The following is a 9033-nucleotide window of genomic DNA, read 5'->3' as shown; positions in this document are numbered from 1 at the left end:
GTGGAGAGAGGATGAGAGAGAGAGAGAGAGAGAGAGAGAGAGAGAGAGAGAGAGAGAGCGCTGGAGAGAGAGGCGAGTGACAGCGACCAGAGGAAAGGTCATGTGCTTGGGGAGGAAAGGGAGGTGGGATGTGGGGATCGATGTGCTTTTCCACTTCCAATGGCTTTATTTTTTTACCTCGACACAGTAAAAACGAGGACGTGGCTCTCGCCAGCGTTCGCCCTTTGTGCCACTCTTATTGTGTTGTACTAGGGGCAGGGGCGCGCCCAGGGCGCGCCTCCTCTGCATGCCTATGCATACTAACCTTGCTGTTGCATTTATCCATGGTTCATAGTCCTCTTGAATCGTTTAACAACTTATTATATTGGTGGTGCATCGGTGCTTCTCAAAGACAGACAGGAGCAGCAGAAACAAAATTCCAACTCCTGCAACTGCATGCTATCTTCGACTTCTCTTTATTTAGTTCAAGGGCTAGTCTGAATAATACACACCAGAAATTCACTCAAAATATAATTAGCACCATCTTATTCATAATCCCACGATGTAACTATGAAGGCTTAAAGTCAACAGTTAGGAAACTCTTCAGAATGAAAAATCATCCTGTTTATTCTTACATAAGTTCAAGTTGCCACTACTGAACTTGTAATCTTGAAAGCGTCCTGGATCACCACAGTTTCTGCAAATGATGCCAATCAGAGAATTCTTGTCAGCACAAAGCACCAAACCTATACATGAATTGCATTGTACACCAAAAATGATTAAGACAGTGAGAATTTAGCATGCTCTTTATCAGCTCCTTCACCTTCTAAATCTTTCCTTTAAACCTATTTCCAGATCTGCAGTAAATATATGTGTAGAAATCAGTCCTCGTCTCATCGACAAGGAATAAATATCTATAAACTTCGAGTACTATTTTTGCTACAAAACTGAAGAGCGAATTATTGGCATCTACATCATACAAAAGGAAAGTACTTAATGAGTTCTTAACCATTTGAATGGTCTAAATAGGACAAAGAAATCAGACAATTTGTGTAAGAGAAAAATAAGAGATAATGAGTTCTTAACCATTTGTATGGTCTAAATAGAACAAAGCAATCTGAGAATTTGTATAAGAAAAAAAAGAGATAACGCAAAAAACAAAACAAAAAGGTTAGGTTCAAAAAGTAAGGAAGCAGTGAACGGAAAATCATTATCAGATTAAAAACGAACAACGAAAAAGAAACATTACCTATGCATACTTTTTTGGCTCTATAGGAAATCAAGACCCTTAAGGATATGGCAGGTGAAGTTGTGGACAACAGATTCTGTCATTGCACCACAATGTTGACTAATGCACTTATTAACTGAACCCGGATGAACATATCCCAGGTATATCTAGAATCTATCTTGTGTTTGCAAGGATCCATATAACTTATTTAGCAAACTAACGTGATGGAGCCAATGAGCTATATATCTATGTCTATTTACTTTATTATCAAGAAATAGTTATGGATTATTTTGCCTTCTTTCTTCAGGGTACGGGTGCGAACAATCTTCAGCGCACATAAACAACTGAAACAGCAGATAGCTGCTACTCCTTCCCTTGTTCTGCAGCAGCCGCCTGTCTTTCCCCTGTACAATTTGCTCATAAGTGCTGCAGAAACTGTATCTTGGTTTCACTTCAGTTGGTTCAATCCTAAAAAGGACACGACTCACCTGTTTCGATTTCGAAGTAGAGCAAGACAGTCCATCGTCTGAATGAAGCCTAGTAGGAAAAATATCCAGGTTATAAATTCGCACACATACAAGTAAAAAGTGAACACAAATTACCAAATGTCAATTTCACACAAAGCAAAGAACTGTAGGTATTTACAGAGGACTGTGATATATCTACTCATACTTTGATATGCAACGGATCAAAAAAAACCTGCGTGTACATGTGTGTACTTCGTCCACGTCCAGCATAGGTATGGATGATTATCAACAACAGCGTCAGACCTGCATCGTGTACCAATGATCACCTAAGTCCAAAAGGCTTATAAGAATCAAAAGTAAGAAAAAAAAATCATGTGCTAAACGAGCACCCCTACCAGCCTCTCAATGCAAGGAATCCATCTCCCGATGAGTAGATCTGGAGGTGAAACAGGGGGAATTGAAGCAAGAACCAGACTCACTTCAAGCATACACCAACTCGCCGACTTCAATTAGTAGAAGTGGAACCACAAAATAGTTGAACCGATCATAATCCAGATTGCCAGATTAGATGGTACTGAGCAATTTCATCCATCCCGCACTTACCTCAACCCATTAAAAAGCTTTATAAGGACATCCAGCCCTTGCACTGGAATGTGTAAAATTGCACATTTCAATGGAAAAATAAACTTTAGATAAATACTACTCCCTCTGCAAACTTTTATAAGACGTTTTAGGTGTACAAGTTTACAGAGGGAGTACTTTCTAAACTAAATGAGGAAACCAGAAGGAGTGTTTGATTCTACTGTGTCCTATGACAATGAGTAGCAACACCGTGATTGCAAGAATTATAGTAGGTAATTTTGTCACTTGTAACCATAAACCGATCCATTCGTTGCGTTCTAATCTTGATTTTGTTTACTGACCTGTAAAAGGAACAATTGCATTAAAATACATTGTGTTCGCTTCGGTCCATATAATTTATCTGATTTCAGGCCCTAAGCACTACCAAGAGTCCAAGACTAATAACTATTTCATTTAGTTCCCAAATGGCAGGGATGTGCGTACACCATACACCATATTCAGAGTTGATGAGACTGAAGAATATTAGTTCAAATAGGCCAACATGATGGGAAAGAATATTTAATGGCATTTACAGGATGCAATCCAAACAACACTACAAATTATTTCACAAGTGATATAACCTCCAAATAAAATGTTGTCCTACTTTATGCCGACAGTAGAGAGTAGAGCTCATCACAGTGGCATCAATAAGAAAATTACCTCGACTTCTGATTTCCTCGCTGTTTTAATCATGAATAGATCATCTTGGATTAGATAAAAGAAACTTCTGCTCTCTCCAGGCAAAGGCAGCGAGCTTCTTTTGCTTTGAGACAAATGAGTAGGAGAATGCGGTCGTGCCACAGATTGTGCCCTGCTCAACTCCTGAAAAAGTATATCCATACATAATAGTTAGATGTATAATTATTTTTCCTTTTTGTACGTAACTAATTTTTTATTGTTGGTGGATTGCCGGTGATAGTTGCACTTGCAACTTTTCATTTCTAAAACCATAGGACCAACAATGTGGCCTCAGACAATGTTTAAGCACAAACTAAATTTTGGCCGTGACAGAGCATAACAGTGACATGCCTCTTAGGCATTAGTGCCAGCTAATGGAGAGAAAAACAACTCTGCTGCTCTCGCCAAAACGCAAAATATTTACCAGACTAAACAACAAAGATCATTTTTCAGAATCTAAAGCAGGCATTGTTGATTGTAAGAATAATAAAGCAAGGTGCTAACTTCTCATGGTTTACCTGACTTATAAACCGATTGGCGCATGAGTTTGTTTACTTAGCAAAACTGGTGACCAAAGGGCATGAACAATGGAACCCTCCAACTGTGTTGTGGCAAGTTGCAGAGCCATGGCAGGAGCCTGGACTCTGCGCACATTCATTGACATCTGCAGTGAAAATCAAACAAAGCGCACGATCCCTAGTGAGTCTTTTGAAGGCAATGCAATAAACAGATCGGCAATTGGAGTATATAAAGATAACTATAACGTGACACCTGATTTAGACTTTATGTTTGAAGAACTGGGTTGCAATTATACTTAAGAAAGTATCAAGTAAAAGTGAAGAGGTAATAACAAGGGCATTATCTGCACTGTCTTTTATCAATTATGGAAGCGAGATGACATTCAAGATGCAAGGCATATCTAATGTAACAATCTGATCAAAAGTACGTGAAAAACAAGTACAATAGATATAGATTTAGTATAATGGTTTTTCCCTCCCTTTTTAGGTTGTTGGTCTCCCATTAATATCCATCAACTTACATAAGTATGTGCATTAGTTTATTTGCGACCTCCATTTCCCAATAGACACAACCCACATAGTCTAACCACTGATTTTCCTTCCTCTATTCCGATTTTGTGCATGTTTTAGACAGGAAAACAATTTGTTCATAGTGCAAATCCTTTTGAGATTGATATACAAAATGCAAACTAAAAATGCATGCTGAGCTGGGAGAGCAACATTTTTGTGCATCCACCAGAGATCCTGACATTGAACTCAAAAGAAATCAACCAGAATCAACTGTTTACCTAGGTTCTCTGCAGAAACAACTTCAAACTCTTTAGTTGGGGATCTAAAGAAAACGATCCACATCTCCACCCCGACCTCATCCCCGTCCTCCGTGGGCTTTCAGTTCGACGCAGACATCATCGTGGGGCGGGAGCAGTGCGAGCATGAGCTGAGGTTGGATCTTCGGGGGCTGGGATGGACGGATCAAAGTGAGGAGGGTCCTTACCGGGATCTCGCACGGTGTCGCGGACCATTTAGAGGCCCTTGGAGAGGAGGAGCTTGATGAGCCACGAGGCGATGAAGCCTCCTGTGTCGGTCACGCACACGCTCTTCCTAGCCGCCGCCGCTGCCGCCGCCACCTCTGTGCTCTTTCTTACTCCCCACTCCCACCACCACCACCCCCTGAACGAGCCTCCTCTACCACGCCTCTCCTGCGGCCACCTGCGTGCGAGTAAGGGGGGAAGGAATGGGAGGAGGCAACGTGCGAAAAGGGGATCAAGGAAATCGAGTGAAGACAGAGACGTGCCTGTGAAGGGAGATGACGGCGGCGGCGCGTGTGTGTGCGGCTCGATTGCAGCGAGGCGTTATCTGGGGAGGTTTCTTACCTAAAAAACAAGTTTCTATACCAGACAGTAAAATCAAGAATGATGTGGACACGCCCATCGACCGCCTCTTGCGCGACTGTTAATGGGTGGTATGGCACCCGTCGGGTTTGGATATGGGTGGAGCCACCGCATATCCTTACCGTTGCCTCAAATCTATCCATACCCGTCGATGGGTACAATGTTTTCCCATACACATCACCCATTAGGATAAATGGGTACCCGCAGGTAAAATTACCCAAATTTGCAACTCGTCGACTTGAGCACTACATAGTCATAAAAAACAACTTACAATAATAGTTTATAAACAACAACTAAAACATTGGCCGTGCGTTGCAACGGGATATAAATATTCTAGTATGTTAGTTTGTGATTTACCTGTCAATAATAATGCAATTTTGTAAATAAATGTTCATCAAATTTTGATCGTGAACTACCTTATATTTTTTATTAGAAGTTTGGTAAGTAAATTAAAATAGAAGTGGAAGGTAAGTAAATTAAGGTGATTGATTATCATATACATGGAAGGTTGGACGAAGGGGTGATGGGAAGAAAGGTGAAATGGGAACCTTATATTCTTTTTAAGTAGTATAGATATAGATATAGATATAGATATAGAAAGTTTGGTAAGTAAATTAAAAAAGAAGTGGAAGGTAAGTAAATTAAGGTGATTGATTATCATATACATGAAAGGTTGGACGAAGGGGTGATGGGAAGAAAGGTGAAATGGGAACCTTACGTTCTTTTTAAGTAGTAAGTATAGAAAGTTTGGTAAGTAAATTAAAAAAGAAGTGGAAGCACTACAAGAAATATATCAACTTGTGACCCTCACTATTGGGCGCTGAAAGGTCATAGTTTTTCATTTGCGACCTTTTTATGACCAAAAACAGAAGATCAAAAGTTGGCGGTTGTAAACTGAAATTTTGACCTTCTTTGTGATATGTAAAAGGTCATTGGTTCCACGACCAAATTTTTGGTCACTAGCAACCTCCCCAGGCCACGTAGGCATCCAGCGTGGCAAGCTTGATGTGGCACAAGATTCAGCCCGGTCCGATTTTGTCTTTTACATGGGCCGAGTCCAACAATTCAGCCCATTTAGTATATTTATTTTTGTTAATTTTTGTCAGCTACATGGGCCAAGCCCAACTGGTCAACCCATCAATTTTTATGCACGTTTGGCCTTTCTAAGAACCTGAAATCTAAAAAGTGGCCGGCCACTAACTGACCGAAACGGGCGGCCGGCCCGTGGCCGTTCAATCGCGCGAGCGATCGCTCCCAGATCCGCCAGGTGCCACCTGGTCGCGCATCGCGGTCGTGGGTGGTTTTGTCCACATCCGGACGTGGGAGGCCCACCTGTAAGTGATAGAGGAGAGAGTAGTGGGGGTCGTGGGCGGCGGTTTTCGAAATCTGCGCCTGAAATCCCTCGTCGCAGTGTGCTCTCTCCCCCCATTCCTTCATCGTCTTCCTCCTCGCCATCCTCTCCACCGAACGGGGCATGGCGGGCGGAGTGCTCAGATTTGACGGCGGCTTGCGGGTGGTTCTCCTCGCCGGGGAATCGCTGGTGCTCCTGGCCGCCGGAGGTATGCTCTCCCTCCACTTCTACATGCTTCTCCTCCCTTTCTCTATCTCGCGGAGCGCGGATGGTGCCGAAATGCGAGGGGAATGCTCTCTAGGGTTCGGGAACGGCGCGAACTACCCCCGCTTATCTTCGATTTCCTGCGATTTTAGGGCGAGGGGAATGCGAGGTCACATTGAGTTCCGTTCTCCCATCTCGCAGCACGCGCCCAACGGTGGTCGGGATCTACAAGGTGGCCTGAAATCCCTCGCCACAGCGAGTTCTCTCCCCATTTCGTCTTTGTCTTCCTCCTTGCCATCCTCTCCACCGAACGGGGCGTCGCGGCGGAGTGCTCAGTTTGGCGACGGCTTGCGGGTGGTTCTCCTCGCGGGGGAATCGTTGGAGGCGTAGTTCACGGCACGGGGGTGGCTGGACAGGGTCAACGTGTAGTCCCCGTTTGCGCGATTTTAGGGCGATTTGGCTGTTTACTTCATGTTCCATTCAATTTTGCAGAGATTTGAGATCTGTTCATGATTCTTAGTTATTCTGTAAGTTTGTATTAGATGTGCGCAATGTTGTGTGCAATGCATTGGCTGATTTCGTAGTTGGTGTTCAGAGATTTAAGTGGTTAGTTGCACAAAATTCTCCTTAGTTGGCTGCGTCCATATAGTACTTGGCTGTCCATATGCTCTGCAGTTGCAGCAGTTGTTTTGGTCAGTTGGCTCACTGTTTTTGTACTAGGTGGTTGTTTATACTGTGTTCAGTTGCACAAGTTGCCTGCTCGGTTGGCTGCACCACTTTTACTAAGTTGGCTATTCATATGTTATACACTTGTGCCAGTTGCTCTACTTAGTTGGTTTTACTTAGTTGCATATGTTATACACTTTTACTAGTTGGCTGTTTCCCCCTCTGCTGTGTGCAACTAGGGACTCTTGTTTGTACAATTTTAGCACCAATGCTTGCCAGTTTTCCGATATAATCTACCAAATCCACCAGCATTGTGGTGGTTGTGGTGGTTTATGTGTTATTCTCCTGCTTTGTGCAACTAGGACCCCTTGATTTGTGCAAATTAGTAACAATGCTTGCCAATTTTCCATTTTGATTTTTCTCAATGTGCAAGTCTTTTGTTGTGGATGTGGTTGTTTTCATGTGTCTCCCTTCATGTTCAACTAGGGACGCTTTTTTCAGAATAAGTTATCTCACTGAGCTTGTTGCCTTTACTTAACTTTTTTCTGTCTAGGTATTACTTGTCACAGGTGGCAAGTAATAATTAGGCAGAAAAAAGTTAGTTGGCTTATTTGATGTCCATTTTGCACAAGGTTTACTGCCCAAGTTGGCTGCATCATTGTAGTAGTTGGTTGTCCACATCTTCTAACTATGTTTTTTTGTTGTATTTCCTGCCGCAGGGCAAAAATGGTTATAATAGGAGGAGATGCGGGTGGCAATCAAGGAGATGTATTTTTATTCACTTTTTTTCTTTTGTTTTTGAGTTGTTTTTCAACTTATGCATGTATGCTAATGTCTTTTTTTCATGTTTTCTTTTGGTTGCTTAATCAGCGTTCTGGAAGTCAGCCTCTTCGCCGGAACTCGAAGCGTCCTGCTAATCGCCAGCCACGACCTGCACAGAGTGTTGAGCAGGGAGAGGATGTTGAGGTAAGTGGCATGTTGATGACACAAGTCCATTTTTTGGTTTTGTTTGGGTCATATAACAATTTTTTTATTTTTTTTGCATGCTCATGTTTTTTATTTTTTTTTCTTAGGATGCTGATCAGTTCCGTGTTGTAAAGCGGACTAGACGTGCAGCACTTGGCAAGGGAGCCGAGTCATCTTCTAGGGTAAGTAAAATCTCAAATATAAGTGTTTTTCTCGCTTTTTTTAGATAGTGATGAAATTATGCAGCAGTTCCGAACAGTATTTTTGTTTTTAGTCTGTCAATAACAACCTTTTGTAGTTGACATCTCTAGTCATTTTGATTTAAATACAATTGACATTAGTTGGCATTAGTTGGCATCTTGTAGTTCACTAGTTGGCATCTTTTCATAGTTGACATCAGTGGTCATTTTTTTGTGCAGGCAGCAGTTGCTGGAGAAGCTGTCGCATCTTCCGCAGCAGATGCTGAGGTATGTGGGTTTTTTGTGTGTGTTTATGAGCTATTTGAATAGTTCTTTGCAAACCTTTTTTTTAGTTACTGTTTTTCTTGTGTTGCAATATCATTTCTTATTGTTGCACATACACTACAACTTTTTGTAGCTGCCAGGTCTCGTTCTTTTTTTATTTACTGCTTTATTGTTGCACATTCAGTTGCACACTGGCAGTCTTTGCAGTTGTCCTCATGAGCTTTATTAGTTGCACAAATACATCATATTAGTTGGCATGATCCATTTTATGAATATATAGCTCATTCTAATAGTGATTCAAATGATGATTGCTAGTTTTTTTTCATTCTTGTTTTTTCTCTTGTGTTTAATGTTTGTGTAATGCTTTCATTTTCTAATCAACAGGGCAGCGGTGAAGGAGTTGAGGTGCCTCCAGGGGAAGATGTGGAGCGACCATCACAAGCAGGCAGGATAAGGGCATCACCAGCGCACTTTGCAAATTTCAACGCCTCTCTAACCCC

At 42.0% G+C, this 9033-nt stretch overlaps 1 long non-coding RNA gene across 1 annotated transcript; it reads right to left on the bottom strand.

Moving 5' to 3' along the window:
* Window positions 1-502: 502 nt before the first annotated feature.
* Window positions 503-1906, bottom strand: LOC119289237. The gene is made up of 3 exons (XR_005141465.1): window positions 1880-1906; window positions 1229-1744; window positions 503-836 (listed from the first exon to the last, which is right to left on the bottom strand). It is a non-coding gene; the product is annotated as an uncharacterized LOC119289237 (long non-coding RNA).
* Window positions 1907-9033: the final 7127 nt, after the last annotated feature.

The sequence above is a fragment of the Triticum dicoccoides genome, chromosome 4A (genome assembly GCF_002162155.2).
Source record: "Triticum dicoccoides isolate Atlit2015 ecotype Zavitan chromosome 4A, WEW_v2.0, whole genome shotgun sequence".
NCBI classification, from domain to species: Eukaryota; Viridiplantae; Streptophyta; class Magnoliopsida; order Poales; family Poaceae; genus Triticum; species Triticum dicoccoides.
Note: the sequence above shows the minus strand (reverse complement) of the source record. Positions and strands in the feature narration are given on the sequence as shown.